Source organism: Poecilia latipinna, unplaced genomic scaffold (assembly GCF_001443285.1).
Source record: "Poecilia latipinna isolate Pla-1442-1.1 unplaced genomic scaffold, P_latipinna-1.0 Scaffold3009, whole genome shotgun sequence".
Classification (NCBI taxonomy): Eukaryota; Metazoa; Chordata; class Actinopteri; order Cyprinodontiformes; family Poeciliidae; genus Poecilia; species Poecilia latipinna.
This window is the reverse complement of record NW_015115625.1, coordinates 31,067-49,971: the sequence shown is the minus strand read 5'-3', so window position 1 is coordinate 49,971 and position 18,905 is coordinate 31,067. Positions and strand designations below refer to the sequence as shown.

At 38.9% G+C, this 18,905-nt stretch overlaps 1 long non-coding RNA gene across 1 annotated transcript in view; it reads right to left on the bottom strand.

The window, feature by feature from the left end:
* Window positions 1–285: 285 nt before the first annotated feature.
* Window positions 286–18,905, bottom strand: part of LOC106939876 (uncharacterized) — a 39,868-nt gene continuing 21,248 nt past the window's right edge. Inside the window, exon 3 of the long non-coding RNA XR_001422936.1 lies at window positions 286–398. This is a non-coding gene — a long non-coding RNA (uncharacterized LOC106939876). The remainder of the gene's footprint in view (window positions 399–18,905) is intronic.

The following is an 18,905-nucleotide window of genomic DNA, read 5'->3' as shown; positions in this document are numbered from 1 at the left end:
ACTATTATAGGTTGAAGAGATGAAGATGAGTAAGATTGACTGCGTCTTTATTGAGACTCTTATTTTCAAGTGAGAAAGGAAGTAGTGCTCAAAGCGCCTTGCTATATTCACAGCTGACAAAAACTTGTCAGACTGGCCGACAACACTCGTTAACAAGAGCAGTGTTGCCGACTCGGCTGCTTTGTCACTACATTCAGTCAGGAGTCATACTTCCAGTTCCTTTGCTTTGTATTCTCAAATGTGAGTAACCACATTGGTAGTAACTTCATTCGTACTTACTCGAGACTGTCATCGAAGCACATAATGTTCTTGCTCTTCTCAACAAGCACTGGGTGATTCCAGGGGCTCCTCGCCAGTCCCAAAGCGCTTACTGGTCACCCAGTGCTCCCACAGCAGACCTGTCCAGTCACAGTAACATCAGAAAAGTTCACTCCCGTCTTCCCAGGATGCAACAGAACTGTGAATGCTATTTTCATTTGTTTCTTTTAAATACAAAACGCACATAATGTGGAAGTGGATGATAAATGATAATCTGAATCTTAAAGGTTTAATAAGAGTGGCGAGTACTTATACTTACCCTCCTCACTGTTACACCTCCAAATAAAACTAAGTCCAACCAAAACTCGTCATGTTAGTAAATATCATTTGTCTCTGATTATTTGAAGAGTACCAATACAACTGTTCTGTGGAGGCCTCAGATATTTGGGAGGCAACATCAGTTAACAAAAAGCATCATGGAGCACAGCAGACGGGTCAAAGATTAAAACGTGGACAAGTTAAAATAAGGGTCAGGTTACAAAAAACATGTTTCGAACTTGGAACGCTTCACTAAGCCGATTTTAGTCCATCTTCCAAGAGGCTCAACTACAAACCTACGAAGACACAAAGAGGGACTGGAAAAGGAAGTAAATTATCATAGCTCTTAATATTCACAGCATGATCACAGAGAGGTTCTTATTTGTTTTACACCTCAGAGAGATTTACTAATTTAACACAGGACCGAATTCTCATAATCACAAGAAAGATCTAATCAAACCTTAAGAGAACATGAATATTTGATAAAATAATAAATTTTCAAAAAAATTTAAAGTGATATAACATGTGTCTGTTGGTGTGGAATGTGCATATGTAAGGATTTTCAATGTGTATCCATGTGAGTGTTTACACAGCTGGAAGAGCAGAATCACTTCACCTGGTGGTGTTTCCTGGGCTGTCTGCTGTGATCCCATTAAATGGCAGACAAGCTTTGGCAAAAGAGAACCTTACCTATGAAAATATCCCCACATCAGAACGCCCCCCATACGAGGGGGCAAATCCACACAAACCCTGACTGAATTTATTTTGGGGGGGGGTAAACGGTTCCCCTCTCTAAACCCCTGATAGATGCTTTCTCTGGCAGAGTTCAGGTGGATCTGTGCAGTGGCCTCCAGCCCAGTTTCCACATAGTCGCAGACTTGTCTCCACACTCCATGTCATCCCTCTCCTATTCTCAATCCAATTCATCCTTCTCACACCCACCTCCTTTCACATTCAGTCCAAACTCCAGTGACAGTAAAGGGCAGATTCGGTGCAGCCTCTGCAGGGGCTTAACACTCTTTGTCTTCTATTATCCATTGTTTTCTTCTTCAAATTCCTGCGATGTGTGACTCACTGATGAGGCGCCATCATGCCGAGCACAGTGGTGATCAAACCAAAACCAACAACCTTACTCCTCGGTTTATCCATCTTGTTAATAGGTCTTCAGAGTCGTGGACTGAGTTAGTGGACAGAGACATGAGGCGTTGTGTTATCAATCTCCAGCCCACATCAGTAGCACCCCACTCAATCTGCCCGTATACCTGTCTATTGCAGGAAAACAAAGAGAGTCTTAATGGCCCCTCAGTGATACCAAGAGGTGGAAATTGACAAGCCTCCATGGGTCACTCACTGCTTAGCCCAAGGCTTTCTCACATTACACGCCCCATTAGACAAGCATGTCCTCCCTCAGTCAGACTGTCCACACAAACGTGAATGCTCGCAATGGCATGGAAAGATAAAGTTGTGGAAAATTCTGTTGCTACCCTTGAAAAAAAAAGTAAATTACTGAAATAAAATGAATCCTTCATGAATATTTTTCAGTGTTGATAATTATCTAATGATTGGTTTTAACAAATACTGTTGTTGCTACCTTGTTCAACCTTCTTTGCTAATCAACGTTAAATAGACAGCTAACATTATATTTTAGTCTTTGGGCTCTCTTTTACACTCCTATAGGATTTGGGACTGAGAAAGCAATGGAACCAATTTATATATTTAATGGAATAAGTCATTTTGTTTCAGACGCACCAAATATTTCGTATCATTTTATGTTGAAAGTCACAATAACGATATTCTTTTGGTGTTCTTGTGGATTCCAGCAGATTTTATTTAAAAACTATCATTTCAAAATGGTTTTTGATGCCATGCTCACATCCAAAACCCCACTTCGGCTGATTTTGGGCTAATTTGTGTACCTCAGTGTACACAAATCAAAGGTTAGATTTCTCTAAATTTTAGGCTTTGCTCATGCAATAAAAGATTGTGCACATGTTTAATAAGGCCAACAATGTGTCCTCGGCTATACAAGTTCATGCAGAAAATAATGTGAAGCATCAGCCTGAAATCTGGCAAATAGCAAAACATACTAAACAAACCTGGTTTTTGTCCTGCAGTGCAGGATATAATGTAAACCAAATAAGAAGAAAATGGAAAAACTCTTACAGTTTTATTCATATGTCCAGCTTTGTTTACTGACCTATGTGAGCTTTACATGCATTCCTTTTCACTTTCAGACCAATTAGGTGTGGTTGAAAGAGCCAAGTAATAAAAATGACTGATTTGAATTTATACAATCAAAGGGACGTATGCATGGGAAGGGAGAGCCTTAGTGTTTGTGTTTCTGCCATTTTACTGCGTGAAACAGTAAACAGGCTATACCAGGAAAGCTGACCATAACCACACTGTATTAAAAAGGAATATTTCTCAGAGTCAAGTAAAAACTGGATTGCACCATCCTACACTGCTTATAGATTCTTAAAAGACAAAGCAAAAACAACCCCAATAATTTATGATTTGTCAAAAGCTTCCCAAAATGTAAATTCTTAGTTTTCTCCTAAATATTCCTACAATTTTAACAAAAACTCTTTTTTTTTTTTTTGTTAAATTTAACAATTTAGCAAATATCCTTAAAAGTTCCCTCTCGTGAACCATTTATCATGTAAGATCACATTTACTGAACTACATTAATTATATGTAATACTTAATATTAACTAAATAAAATAAAAATTGATTCAACAGGAATAAATGGAGATTAATTAGCGGTTTAAGCCCATTTTTGTGTGCTTTTTTTTTTTTTTTTTACAACGTGTTTATTTTTAATCATTGTCCTCTTTTGTAAATAACTATTGAATTTGGAGAAAAGAAAATGGTGTAACCTTCTGGAGCAATAAACATTTAAGAGGAATTTGGAACAAAAATTAATATGCTTAAAAGTTCCCTCCATTGTGTGTAAACTTTGAAGATTTAGAGAGGACAGACTAAGAAACAGCAGTCATAAAACAGTGTGGTCTGGTTCTGTGCTCCTGTGGGCCAATCCTTTACTGCTAGACACACTAAACAAACAAATAAATCAGCAACATAAGCTATTAAGAGGAGCTGTGAACAAGTTTTAATCCCACAGGCCTGAACGTGGTTCTGCCCAAAGCATTTATGCGATAAAAGTGAGGTGTGGAAGGCTTTTAAATTTATTTATAAGTTTTATGTTCAGAAATTGGACATTGGATCTGATTTGGAAAAAATCAATTAGTTCTTATAGATGATGGTGAACTGAAACTGTGATATCGCTGATCCATGTGTTTTAGTATTATTGATAAGTGACATCATGTTTGTAGATAGATGTCTAACCGACTGACTTGTGGTGTAAGCACAGGAATTCATGGAGATTTTGTTTTTATTGCGTTTCCTGATTTGAGGAGAACTGGTTTCTGAGCCCTTTTGTGTCTCCACACACTTTACAGCAGCACAGCAAAAGACGCAGAGATTCATGACGTAAGTGGACAATTAAATAAAAAGATATACTCTTAGGATCATCTGTTTTTCACCACGGATCTGAATTATGGCAGAAAAGATCTGATTGGATGATCTATCCAATCATCACGCATGAGAAAACCCCAAAACAATTAAACTCAGAGGCCAACCCTTCACCCATGGGGTGACAGTGGTAGAAGTTTGTCTCTTATTTATTGGGTTGCTGCTTCAAATCCCCCTCTTGGGCTCTTCTGACCTTGATAAAGTGCTATCGAGGAATAGGCCATTTACCCTCAACCTGAAGGAATGTTTTCCGGTTGGGAACTCTGGGCTCAGACTTCGAGGAACTGACTCTCGTGCCAGCTACTTTACTCTCAGCTGCAAACAGCTCCAGTGCATGCTGAAGGTCATGACCTGAAGATGCCAACAGAACCACTCCATCAGAAAACACAAAACCTGATATTCCCAGATCAGACACTTTCCTCTCCACAAATGCATCTTAAGACCTTGTTCACGAACAGGTTCAGCAACCCTCAGTCCAAACAAGCTGAAATCATGTGCTCCTCAGACTCTGCCTCCTCTGTTCAGGAAGCCCACGAAACAAAAACTTGCCAAGTGCTGCTCACCTGAACAGGTAACATTTCTGACTATTTACACGATATCCTTAAGGTTGGTATAAAAGTGCCACATAGAGAAATGCACCTTACAAATATGAATATTGAACTACGTACACTAATGTCGGATGTTATGACTATTTAATGCATCTTTTGCCCTAGGTTTTGACTGACGCAGACATCTGAATTGCCGTAACATAATCTGAATGTCCAAACAGCTTTCTGACCAAAATGACCTCCAATGCATCAAGAAAATTTATTTTTCTCTCCTTTATCTCTTCCAGACATTTGTAAGTCCTTACAGAATGTCACTCACTTTCTTCTCTCTGGGCTTTTCCCTCCTCTTAAGTATCTTTGAATTTGCAGCCATATGTTTCTGATCTACAGATATTTGGCTAACCAAAGAAAACCTGCCTGGTGTTCGCTCTTGCTGCCTGCCTGTCTTTTGCTGTCCTTGACGTTTTTCCAGTCCCCTGACCTCCTGCAGTCTGGCTCAGCTGCAGTTGTTTTACTCCTCAAAAGGACTTTTAGAGAATGCAACCACAATAACTATGTGCTTTTTAATGTAGAGGAACATATACTGTTTTGATGAAAGCGGTGATGGACACTGGACATTTCCTTCTTAGCACAATTTATGGGCATTGCCTTCAATAACCATGAATGAAAGCATCTCTGCAGGACATTGAAGGTTAACTTTTTTTATATTTTGTCACCACCACAAATTTTATGTATATTACTGGTATCCTATATGTTATACAAAGACAAAGTATCATCCTAATGAATCTTAAATGTGGTTTTTAAAAAGTAAAACTCAATTTGTAATCAGACACCTTTACTCTTAACTCTGAATAATGTATTTATAAATACACTTGTGAAAGATTGTTGGTATACTAGTGAACAAGCTGTCACGAAGACCAAAATATTACACCTGACAGGTAAGCTGAAGTTGTTCTACGTGTAAAATATTATTTGCAACATAAAGCTGAACATCAACCTGAACACACTATCCTCACAGAGAAGCATGGAATTTGCTTTTTTTTTTTTTTTTTTAGAATGGATGGGGAATCTGGTCAGAGTTTGACAGCAGATGGATGGTGCTAAATAAAGGGCAGCCCTGAAGAAAACTTGGGAATAGAGTGGAGGTAAACACAGAAATGCCTATAAAACATAGATACACACACTGTGGTGTCAAGCAGACCATGTGTAAACCCGTTTTGATAGGCAAGTGACTGAGTGTTTGAGACGAAGATGAGACATGAAGTGCCGTGTGTGAAAGACTGGGCTTGCTCAGGAGCTGCTGCGCACGGAGCCCTGGAACGCACACGCGGGAACACGTAATTGAATGAGAAACGGCCTCATGTTGGTTCAAGACAGCTTCCTGGCGCAGTAACAGAAGCGCAAGGTCGGTCCAGGCTTTATTTCAATCTGTTTGGCGAATTTTTATTTGGTTAGCCCCTTTGAGCGCTCGCTCAGCTTCTTCGGCTCTGCCAAACCACATGCAATGTCCTGTGCTGAACCTGTTTTATTCAATGCTCCACAAAAAAGTATCAATCAAATCTAATAAAGAGTGTGAAAGAACTGTGTGTAGAGGTTAAAGAGAAAGACTGACTGATAAAAAGGCTTGGGTTGTGCTGCTGCTGCTGCCGATGCTACTCTCCGTCTCCAGTGTCACAAAATCACCTGCCAAAATGAGCGAGGGCAGAGGTTTATCACAGCCACAGACAGCCCTCTCTGCTCTCTGCTCAGCGTAAAACCCGATGCTAATAAATGCTAACGTAAACCAGAGGGCAGTGGTGAGTGTTGCATCGGTCGCATGCTGATTAGTGTCCCAATAATAACTAAAACTCACACACAAGGTCAAAATAAACACAGGGTAATGCGTACACAAGATGGTCTGACATAGTCTGTGATTTATGGTTCAGGTCTACAGGAGAAATAACCATATGAGTAAACAAGCTCTTAGTTTTACTTGCTTTTCACAAGCTGGATGCCACAACGAACAGAACGCATCACATTTTAGCCATTTAGTTGAAGCCTGTTTTCTCTCATTTGCCTTCGGGAACTGCCAGACACTTTCTGCAGTTCACGTCAGAGATTAAAATGTTCAGTTTGGTGTTTTTGCAGGTCGTGTGCAGCCATGTATTATATGCAATCAAAATGCTTCCAGCCATTTCAGTCAATCTGAACTTCTCTTAAATTCCCTGGCGTTTTGTCCGCTTACAGCATTCCTTCACACGGTGACGACATCACTGTCAGGCTTCCTGCAGTGCTCTCAGAACTGATGTAGAGCTGGACATGAAGGCATAATTGACTGGTTTTCATAAATTTTAAACTGAGCTTCCAAAAACTGTGAAGGAAACACAAATCAGCTTCCAGAAAAACATTTGTATGAAGTTATGCATTGCTGCCAGATGAAATCTTCAATGCTACATTTAACATGTCAGTGTCAATATTTCACAAAAATTAGGAAAACAAAAGACATGAGGGAAAACAGGCTGACTGTAGTTTTCATTTTATTTCCAAACAAGTTGCTTTAGCAACTTCCCAAAATTAAATAATTTATTAGGATGTATAAATTTGCTAAATATTGTTTTTCTTTCACATTCATCTCACGTTTTATTAGCAGATGACATAAAAAACTATTGCTGGAAATGTATACAAGCTATGATACATCAGGTTTATTACATATCAGGCTGCAGAAAGTTGCCAAACTCCACGAAGCATCTACTCCGCTAATTGATGACCACACTCTGCGTAACACTTTGTTGCTAATTTTCTTTCATTCTCAATGATTTCTACTTTGTCTTATTAACACTATAGATGACTGAACAATATTCTGTAGGGAGGAAATTTCATAATTCTTAATTATTGAAAAGGTTGCATCCTTACAATGTTGTACTGGAATTCACTAAGCTCCTAAGAGCAATCCATTTGTTCACAAAAGCTTTTGGACAGAGGCTCCCTGCCTCAGTGTTAAATTTCTGACGTGTGGAACACCTGAACTAGATTATCTAAATGGCCAAATCAATACTTTTGGCAATATAGTAGAGTGAAGCAATACTCTGTGCAGATGAATAGCATCTAAGGGGCCAAGAAGTAAATTACATAAACAATATTTGTCACTCCTTGGACAGGAATCGCTATCCAACAGTGCACATCCAAAGTCTCCATGGTAACCAAATGCTTTACTGGTCAATGCATGGCAGTAATGTCCATCACTTATATCAAAATCTAGGGAAGTCAACTTGTCAAAAACAAAAACACAGCAGTCATTTAGTTGCAGGTGTACATACTGCATGTGTACTTGCAGCTGCAAGTTCTCTATTTTTTAAGTAGAAACTGAAGCGTGTCAGTTTCTACTTACAAATAATTTTCTTTATAGACATGCAAAACCCCAAGAAACTGGACTGCTGACATCAAATTTGGGAACAAATATTAGAAACGGAACAATAAACCCTCTGGCAGTGTGTGAGTTTAACTACTGTAAGCCAAGATTTTGCACAGTCTGAAACATTCTTTGCACATCAAAGCCATCCAGAAGGTGGGTCGAAGTTTTTTTGTATTATAAATCAATGACACCAGTGTGCAAAGTGTCAAACTCAGCAAGAGCCATGATGTAAATCAAATCTTCTTAAAGTGACCTCAAGGTCAGGTCAAGATGCAACAGTTCCGTGACTTGCAGAAATATGACTAAACCTGAAGGACTTTTTGATTCTCCCATTTCTAACTTTGTCAGAACACATTTCTTTTCTTTATGATTTGTCTGATTATCAGTGCTTGCAGTACAGATATAGCTTCAAGAAATTACAGGGACTCACAGGTCTGTAACACTGACTTAACGCTCAATGGGAAATAGTAATATTGAAGTATTTCTCTAAAGCTTGCGGAAAGAATTATAAACGCATCGAAAATAAAAGGTGTACACTCTGAATTTATAGCTGATTAAAATGAAAGAAAATTTTTTGAACATTATTATGTTCAATCAATGATAACCTCTGGATATAATTTTACATTATATGACATACCATAAATAAGCCTATTGGGGAAAAAAAGGGCTACAGTTTTAACTGAAAGAAAGAAGCCACAATCATCATCTGCTTGTAGATGGAAATCTTAAGCCACATAGAGATAAACTACGAGTAACACGTGTTTTGACAGGTTTTGCATATTTTTTCCCCACATGATGTTTCAAGGCAGATTTATTTGAGCTTCTGTGTTCTGAGCTAGAGAAGTGTGTTGAAATATATTTCCAAATTACTGTAATCTTTGGAAGAAGCATCTTTAATCAGAGAATCCAGTGCGATTATGCAGTGTTTGTGTGTACAGTAAATCTGCAATGACTTAAATCAAACAAAAGCCTAGAAGAAAGCAGTATCCTTGACAGCACAAAGCCAAATCACACTTGTACATGGAAAAAAAAAAAAGAGCTACGCACAAGTTAGAAAAGAAACACAAATACTGTCAATAGCCACACCACAATTTGTCCTATCATATATCCCTCCCCCGGCAAAACTACACTAAACCACAAGTCCACCAGGACTTCACTGGTATGATTAAATGAAAGTCCAGACATATGCAGCACAAGCATTTACCTAAATCTGTGCTCTTAGTAGAAGTAAAGGCTTCTTTGCAAAAGCAAAAACCCTTTGTCCTTTTCTCATTTTGTTACGTTTTAACTACAAATTTCAATGTATTTTATGGCTCTTTTTGCAATAGGTCAAGACAAAGTAATACATAACTGATGTGGAAAGAAAACAATACACAAATAAGAATAAAAAAAATAAAAATATGAAAACTGAAACACTATTTTGTATTTATCCCACTGAGTCAACACTGTAAAGGACTATCTGCACTGCAGTTACACCCTCAGGTCTGCTGATGTACGCCTCTCTCTTCCCAAAACCATTGAAGGTCATCCAATCTGGATAGAAGCCATGCATGTCCATTGCTTTGTACAGCCTCTAATGGGTTGTTCAGCTGAACAAAAGCGTCACCGCAGCATGATTCTCCCACCAACATGTTTCAATATGTGAAGAAACTAATGTACTTTATGCATTTTTATTTACGACAAATGTTAAGCTGTTCTATCAAAAGAAAAATCACAAGAAGATGTACTGAAGGTTTTCATTTTAACATAAAATATGACGCATCTTTTGCAAGTTTGCAATTTTAAAGCCAGGGTATTATGTAAAATAGAACTTTTTTTATATTGTGTTATGATGTCATTACCGCAGAAGCATGCTGTTTTATTTTGTTTGATATGCACCGCATTTTTATAACCAATGAAAGTAACAGTTACTTCATTGTGTTATAAAATGGCACTGTGTCTGAAAGTACATAATACCACCCCTTTAAACAAAGTTACAGATAGACTTTTTTCATTTTAAAATACTCAGCAGTAATAAAAACAAATGCATAAATTATCAGGTTGTGAACTCAAAACGACTTTTTTTTCCCCCCATCTAAACCAGAGCTTTCATTGATTTATGAAGAAAAGAGTAACATTATTAGATTCACGTTGCACCACAACAGACATTGGAAAGAGAGATCCCAATCCAAGCCCACACTCACCCAACATATATTGAGCAAAACCGTTCTAGCCCTCCTCCCGACTGCGGGATACACAGACTTTCCGCTCACAGAGTCAGAACCACTTGAAATATGCCTTTTTACTGCCATCGGTGTCGTCAAGAAGTCAAATTTATGAAAGTCTTATCTGCAATAACACATTAAACCCAGAGAGATGGGAATTCCTGTCTTCTTTTTTTGTCTGCAGGACTATTCCTTGGAAAGCAGAAAAGAGGTTCTGGTTAGAGTCAAAGTGTATTGTAAATTTTGTGAAACTTGTTGAAGGAACAGCATGTGCGAGAATTGGACAAAGGTACAGGTTGTATCTCTGAGGAGGCTAAAGGCATTTAGTACAGAGGCCATGCTGGATCAGCACCAGTGTGAAGAGTGTGCCTTTTGTCTCAGACTTTGTGCTGGAGCTGCTCCACGTTGTTGAGGTTTTGGGGATGCGGTTGAACAGTGGTCCTGTGCACAATGTGAATGCACCGGTTATGTCCTTTATGAAAAACAGCAGCCACTCCTCAGAGGCTTTAAAGATTCCCTGAAACTAGAGTGGTGATCGTTTGTCAGTGCCATGGCTGTGTATGTCCACATGCTCATTTGTGTTTAATTTGTAAATTACAAAACATTTAAATGCAAATAGTTCTTGTGTTTGTGACTAAATGATTCCCAATTAGAACCAAGGACTGCTTAGTCTCTTGTCTCCTTTTTAAATTGACTTGCCTTTTCTTATTTCATGATTGTACATAAATAGTACGTGGATGGATGCTATCACTTGTCGACATTTAAATTTTCTTGTGGCCTCACACTTAAATTTCAGTAAAAGACTTAAGATTGGGGCATAATTTCTTAGTGCATGACACCAACCCTAAACCCTGAACTAAAACAGCATGAAAACAATCATATTTTAGAATGGCCAAGTCAAAGTCCCGGATGTAAATCCAATTGAGAATCAGTGGGAAGACTTTAAAGCAAGAAAGATGGTCAAAAATTTCAGTTGAATCAGGGGGATAAGTGAAAATGAGCAGCACAATTTCCAAAATTGTGTTTTTAAAATGAAATGAAAGCAATGCCTCTTCTTTTTTCCACTTCATAGGTGTCCTCTACTTGCTCTTATATCACATAAATTCCCAAATAAAATACACAGTAATACATTATATTTGTGGCGTGTGGACAAAACTGAAATGAATAGACTATAATTCAAATCAAACTGTGAATTATGCGAATTATTTTAATTGCAACCAATTATAGCTTGCGATTAACTCCTCAACTATATCATTTTGGATATAACAGTATAAACCAGATTAATGAAGCATATTTCAGAAAACAACCAACAGTATAGACTTATTATCCACTTAAAAAGTCAAAGAACACTCAAGAAACTTGATATAAAAGAGTATTAAGGATTGGACATACTTCACTGAGATGGCTAGTTGAATGCCACCTGCTTTGGATAGAAATTTTGTAAAATATATTCAATCTGGGCAAACCTGCAAAATGAAATGTTGTAAGCAGATTTAAATTGATCCAGTGGAGTTAGGGCTTAGTGAAAGGAAGTAAAAAAAAAAAAAAAACATTATTCAGCTAAGGTAGTTGGCATACTTTCACTTAGACTGGAATGCTATGATAACATCGCCGTCTGTTACCAGAGGAGACCCTGATCCCACAGGCCTTTATGGGTCAGGGCATCCTTCATTTGGATGAAACCCAGGTAAGAGTGGCTCCATTATCAATTTACAGAGCAGGGGGAAGGGTTTGCATTCTTGGACATCCGTGTGATATTTGAGCATGTTCGGGGCACACTGATGTTTACAGCAATGGCATTTCGATCAATTTTAGGTTAAAAGAAGACTTTGGCTAAAGTTTCTGTCATTTACAGGCATCTGAAGTCAGACAGCTGTCACGCCCCGTGCACAGTGAAGATCACAATGAGGCAGAAGGGACCAGCAGGGATGTGGGGTTGGATTTTGGGACAAAGTGGAGCCCTGTCTCTGCAGGGATGATCACAGAGGCGTAGGATTGATGGTGCAGTGATGAAAGATGGAGACGTCGGGGAACAGACATCCATTGAGAGCTGGACCAGTAAGACAGACCTACTTTGCATCACGGGGTCCCATCATCACATCTGCGCTGTGGCATTGGCTGAGGAGGACAGACTGGGAGAGGGAAGAATAGAAAAAATGTGGGAGGGAGGACTTGTGGGTAGAGAGAGTTTGTCCAGTAGGTTTCACACACATCAAAACTCAGTGTGTTTATTATCCTAGTGTGTGACCTGAGCCAACTGAGCCAGCTGGCCCAGCGTCTACAAAACATGCAGTATGTCTGCATACGAGACGCTATGAATCTAGTCCTTTTCTGGACTACCTGGGTTAAAAAAACACACACACACACACACAGCCTCACCACAAATGTATAAGTCTCACCCTGGTGGGCTGTGGAAAATAATTTACAAAGACACCTGATATTTTCAGTGACATTAAAGTTTGGGTGTCAGCTGCTATCACCTAGGCCTCGCAGGTATTTCTGAACAACAGAGCTGATAAGAATCAATCCACTAAGGTTACATTAGCTCTGAAGATTATTTCTCCATTCGTCTCCAGTAGACCATCTTCTTACCACATCTAAAATCTGATAATTGCGCTGTAGGTGACTTGCTGGAATCGGGAATATTTGCTTTTCTTGGACTGATGGATCAATGTGGATAGATGGAAGAAAAGGAGATCAGAGCAGATAAGGACTGCCATCAAGACAAGGTCTTCTGTAGGTTAGGTACTGAAGACAGTAGTTCATGTTTAAAGCGTTAACCTCAGGATCAGCAGGGAGCCTTGTTATGTTAGAGCTTTTGATCCTTCTTCTTGTCCGTCCTCAATCAATCATCAAAGCCAGTATCAGTTCCAGTGCAACTTTCGGTCAACTGCATTCATGCAGCATTTGATGTGAGCACATAATACATTTACTCAACCACAAAATAACTGATATGATACGCCCAGATAATTAGTCACAAGCGATGCGTAGAGAAATCAGCTGACGACCAAACGTTTGAGCCCTGATCAGTGAACGAGTTGAAGACTTGAAATTTTTGTGTGGTAAAAAAAAAAAAAAAAAGAAAATGCACGAGAGTCAACACTGTGTCAAACAATTACTGAAATTAGAAAACTCAGACTTGGCTGTTTTCGGTGACGTGTGGAAAAATGAACTCAAAAGAACAGAGTATCCTTCTCATTTATGGTTAAAAAAAAAAAAAAAACACGAAACCCAAACACAGGGATTTCCCAAAGTCATTTTCTCAAGGATAACTCAAATCATAAGTATATTGGCAGAAATGAACATTTTCTCCTTGGGTCTGCACAGCTGATAGCGCTGCTGCTTTGCAGCAAGAAGGTCCTGGGTTCAAAACATACCATTCAGTCTTTCTGTATAGTCTGCATGCTGTCACTGTCCATTGTGGGTTCTCCAACTTCTGTCCCTCACTCCAAAAGCATGAGGGTTAATTGGTCCCACTAAAATTTTCCTTAGGTGGAGTCTGTGCTTTATCTGTGCTTTATCCTGTGTGTCTCTGTTTGCGCGTTTCCACAGAAAGAAGTCTACAACAAGCTGGGTTTGTGTGCCTCTGGACGCCAGTGTTTTGTTAAGACCTGACATCCGTTTCCATCTATTTTGGGAACCAAACATGCGTCATCCATTAGACAACATGGAAGAAGGACATGGCAGCAAAATCGGTGGCCTGTTCGCTGCAATGCTGGTTATTTCTTTGTCTTCAGTTTGACCGGTCCTCAGGATGACATTACGGTTCACGCTGAAGAACCAGGTATTCCACGGTGCCCGACTAGAACCAGATTTGGCATTCGGGAGCCTCATTCCTCCGATGAAAACAGGCGTCACAGGTTAAAAGTCACGTTTGGGAACCGGAACGGGCTCTGAACATCTGACATTGGTGGAAAAGCCCTACGTTGCCCTGTGATAATGACCTGTCCCGCCTTTCACCCACTGACCACTGGACATCGGCAACAGCTCCCCTGCGACCGTGCAAGGACGAGCAGATACAGACAACAAATGGATGAAAAAACACAAAATGTACTCCAACATGACACAAATATGCATGTCTGTTGAAAATAAGAAAAAAAAATGTCATCCCAATTAGCTACACACTCAGTGTTTATTTTTATTTCACTAGAACTTTGCGTGCGACAGTAATGCACTGTACATGCCATACATACTGCCTCATCACACGACAGCTGGAATGTTTTCAAATCCTGTGTCCACATTCAGACAGACGGATGTATGAATCAGGTATTGTTTAGGGTGCATATGGCATATATGTCAAGAGACAGAATAACAAGAGGCAGACCCTCTGAACTTCCCCACTTGGGAGCTCTGACAGAGAAACTTCAGTAATGTTCAAATAAATTCTTTCCTCTCTAAATTGACACTCTTCCGTTGCCATGGTGTGGATTTGGTTTAGTTTACAGTAATTTGGAGTCTGGGTGGCAGAGGAATGTAATGGGGGACAGAGGCTTGTGGTGCACTTAAGATTACTAACAGGTTAATTATGGGTTGGAATTCCAGCACTTATCACTTTTCAAGTATGCCTAGTAGGAACTTCATGAAAGTTGGTGAGATATAAATCAACAGAGCTATATTTCTGCACTGTTAATCATGAAATCTATCTTTGTACTTGCTCTGTAATAAAGACAACTTTTCATCGCTTTGAAAACATAATTACTGACTTATGACAATTTTTTTTTTTTTAAGAATGCATACAGAGTCTGTTTTTGTAAAAAGATGAAGAGGACGAATAATATTTTAATAATTTCCTATGTGATACTAATGAAGTTATAAGGACGGACGTTTGTGTCATACCAAATTCCATCTCAGGCTACCTCAGTGCTTTACAAAATAACCATCCAATGCCTTTACTGTTCATAAAACTAAGCATAAACTTTACCTAACCAGAAACATCCGGCGGTGGATGCATATTTGCTCGGGAGAGAAGTTTCACATGGTTGAGAACAGCAACATTGACAGACTTGGCTCTGGTCAATTTCAAACAATGAGAGACCTGCATGTGGTGCAGTCTTCATTTACAGCAGCCATGATTTAATAAAAGGGAAGATGGACACATGGTGCTCATAAGTGACATAATGCACTCCCCAAGAAAAGGTAATGGACTCCCCAAAGTAGAAAAATTAAAAACACACACAGAGACGTATGCATCCACAGCCAGACAGTCTTTCTGTCAGACTTGCCATGTCTGTTCGCTTCTCTCTTCTCCTTTGATATAAGCGTAATGTGAACCGTCAGCCCTCTTACTAAATTCCTCTTTTAATGCAAAGACTTGTTTGTGAATGAAACAGATGATGGGTCAGGAGGACAGCTTGTTATAAACTTGGAATGCATTACTCCTTTATGAGTGAAGACAGAACAAGTGCAGACTATCTGCAGAGCATCTCTGCGAATCATATCTGTATGCTCTTTTAACTACAAAGACAGAAATTCTCCACTCTTGTTTTTACTTAAAAAAAGTAGACAAAAAGACATCTTTGCCTTCCATCTGAACAGCATGAAAATGTTTTAAAATAAAAAAAATAAAAAATAAAAACATACAGCTTCCATGACTGAAATGTTGGTTAAAGCTGGGATGGGATGTATCAGGTTTGACTTTTGAGGCTTGACTTCAAAGCACTTTGAACTGCCTTGTTGTTGAAAATGTGCTATATAAATCAAATTACCTTACTTTACCCTGATTCGCTCTATTGGTAAACTGGTGCAACTTCTAGCTTATCATCAACTGTTCAGTCTAAGAAAACAATAGCTTTTATCAGGACTTGAGATTGGACTTCTGGAGACTGAAAACCAACTTGTGCCAGTATATAAAGAACACTGTGCCTTGAAACTAATAAAAAGTCTAAAAATGTCAGGAAAAGCATGAGCTCACTGGCTTCTTCTGCTGTGTATTTTAATATAAATCGAATTCAGACACATCATTGTGGAGTATGTAAAGGCTTTTCCAGGATTGGTAAGCATTCACAAAGACCACTTGCTTTTGCGATATTAGGGCAACTTGCAGGGATGCTCAAGAAAAATATGTGATAACCTCAGTACACCTTTGTCTTGCACTGTGATTCTGAGGGAATATTAATACTACTAATACCACTTCTGAAATGGATACAGGATCAAACTAATGTCAAACATTGTGCTAAACAAGCAGCCCTGTTTTAGCACCTAAACCTCTTTGTAAAAAAACAAAAAACAAAAAAAGCAACCTGAGAACCAATTCTTGCATCAATGTTAGACGGATTTTTTTGAGTCATTTCAAAAACACACATCTTGTTTGCAGTTGGGTGAGAGTATAAGTACCAAATTAAATATTTACCACAGTAAGCAATCTGTATTAGGCCATGTTCACACAGCAGGACTTAGTGATCAATTCTAATTTCCAAGCTGGAAAGAAAAAGATTCAATCTATTGCAGTAACCAGCAACAGGTTACTGCAATACATATTGCAAATGAGAGGCTTGCTGATTATCTGGAGTTTATTTACCAACTTTTATTTACTGGTAAGCCAATTAAAGTTGAATACAAATGCCCAAGCAGTAATCATAGTTTACGTTGTGAACAAAAATAGATTAGGGTTATTTTGTAAATTTATTTTGTCATAACACCTATAAGAAGATTAATTCTTGTTTTAACAGAATTAAAACAATTAAAACAACAATGTGATACATAAATTAAATTAAAACAAGAATGTGATACATAAATTACTATCACATTTTGATACTAATTTATGTTCAATTAAATCTTAAAACTAATCAGTTGCCCTTTATGCAAGAAAACAAGCAGATTTTGAGGCATTAAAATGGCAGTGAAACCCCTTGACTCATAGTTTAAACCAAATCCAAAGCACACATGGGTAATTTATATATCCATTTATAATAGTCTAGTAAATGTGCTTTTCCAATATTTTTGCAGTCATACAGTTGACTAACTTCAGTAGAGTTTGTGCAGCAGAGAAAAAGGAAAGGCGCAGCTCAGGTTCATTCAGCTACAAAGTCTGCTTCAGCAGCGATGCAATGGAACAGCAGATCAGCAGTCCAGAGCGTTCTTTGTCTTCAACTGTGTTACAGTCATGATGTCCTAATGCAGCCCTTAGCTGTTCTGCTCATTAGTAAGACCTCCGGCTGAAAGTCAACTCTCATAAAGTAGGCTTACTATTCTTATTACAGTTTTGTAACAACAACTGTATCTGCCCTAGACATGACCTGCTGAAGTGTGATCATTGCAACAAGTCTCTCCAAAAATGTGATGCAGAGCTCTTAGTTTCTTTATGGTCATTGGTTCTCTCTCCAAGAACGATCACTACAACGAATGGGAAGAGAAATCACATGTAGTGAGCACAAGGTATGAACATTTAATCCATATTTGGAAGACAGGAAAAAAAAAAAAATCGATCAGGTCAACAAAAGGCTGAAGTAACGAATGCTAGAGCTCAGAGAGCCAGATGAACAATCTGGCTGAGCAGCATGGGACATCAAGGCCATCTTTGGCCCAGGAGTTGACCTGGCTGTTGTGTGAAAAAGTAACCCTTGGTATTTCTAATATTTGCTAGCAGCAAGAAATACAGATAGTTGACAGGTTGCTGCTGGAAGATGGAGTGCTGAGAGAAGCCGGTTGTTTTTTTTGGGATGACAGTATTGAAGCAAACGAGGAGAATGATCCAAACACATGTGGAAACTTGCTGTTCTACTTCGCTCTTCTTCAGCGTCCTTCTTACATAAGCTCATGGCTTAATGTACTGTAAGCTGCATATCCAGGTGGAGACAGAGAAATTCCAAGATAGCAACCCTAAATCAACTGTCAAGAAACGCATATGCATGGGGTGTGAAGAGTTCAAGCAAGAGGAAGCCACTCCGATTTGCCACCACAAAAGCACAGAAGTGAATAAACCCGTATTCAACATTACTTTTTCAATTATAAATTCTTACCCTTATGTATCCCGAGTCTGGGCACATGGGAAGACAAAAGGTGGAAAAAATCTTCCTGATTATCATTCATTTAAAAAACAATGAGTCAGAGCTGTAACACCACTTAATGATTGAATTGATGCACTAAAATAAGAATTGGCCTCATCTTGAAAATGATTTAAGAATTACCAGTCCAACCAGATGATTACTGAAAAAAAAAGACAAGCCTGCGAGTCTGTGCAAGAAGCATTGAACAGATCAACATTTTGGCAAAAAAAACATTGAGGTTGTAACAAATGGAGCATCATCTTCTGACTTGAGCCAGTGCTGGACTTTTCTGTGATGGTGGGTGGGAGGAGGGCCCTGCTTCCATGGCTCCATGCAGGATCTGGCTGTGCTTACCAAGTCTTGATGGAGACCAGATGCAGTTTTGTTCCGAGTCTCCTGTGCTTTAAAAGCTTTCCGAGTCTGGACCTCTGATTCCGACAGTCAGAATGGGCAAATATTCTCTCAACTTACTAGAAGTAGAACATATGGTTCTTAATGGGGAGGCATAAAACAATCAGTGATCCACATGGCTTGGATCCCCTTTGAATTGGTGTCTTTGAATGACTGGACTCTGATTTAACAGTTGGAATGGGAAATCTAAAGTGTACAGTTAAGTTACAGTCGCATTATAAGGTGCAGCTGTTCAATAGCTTGTTCATACGAATAGAAA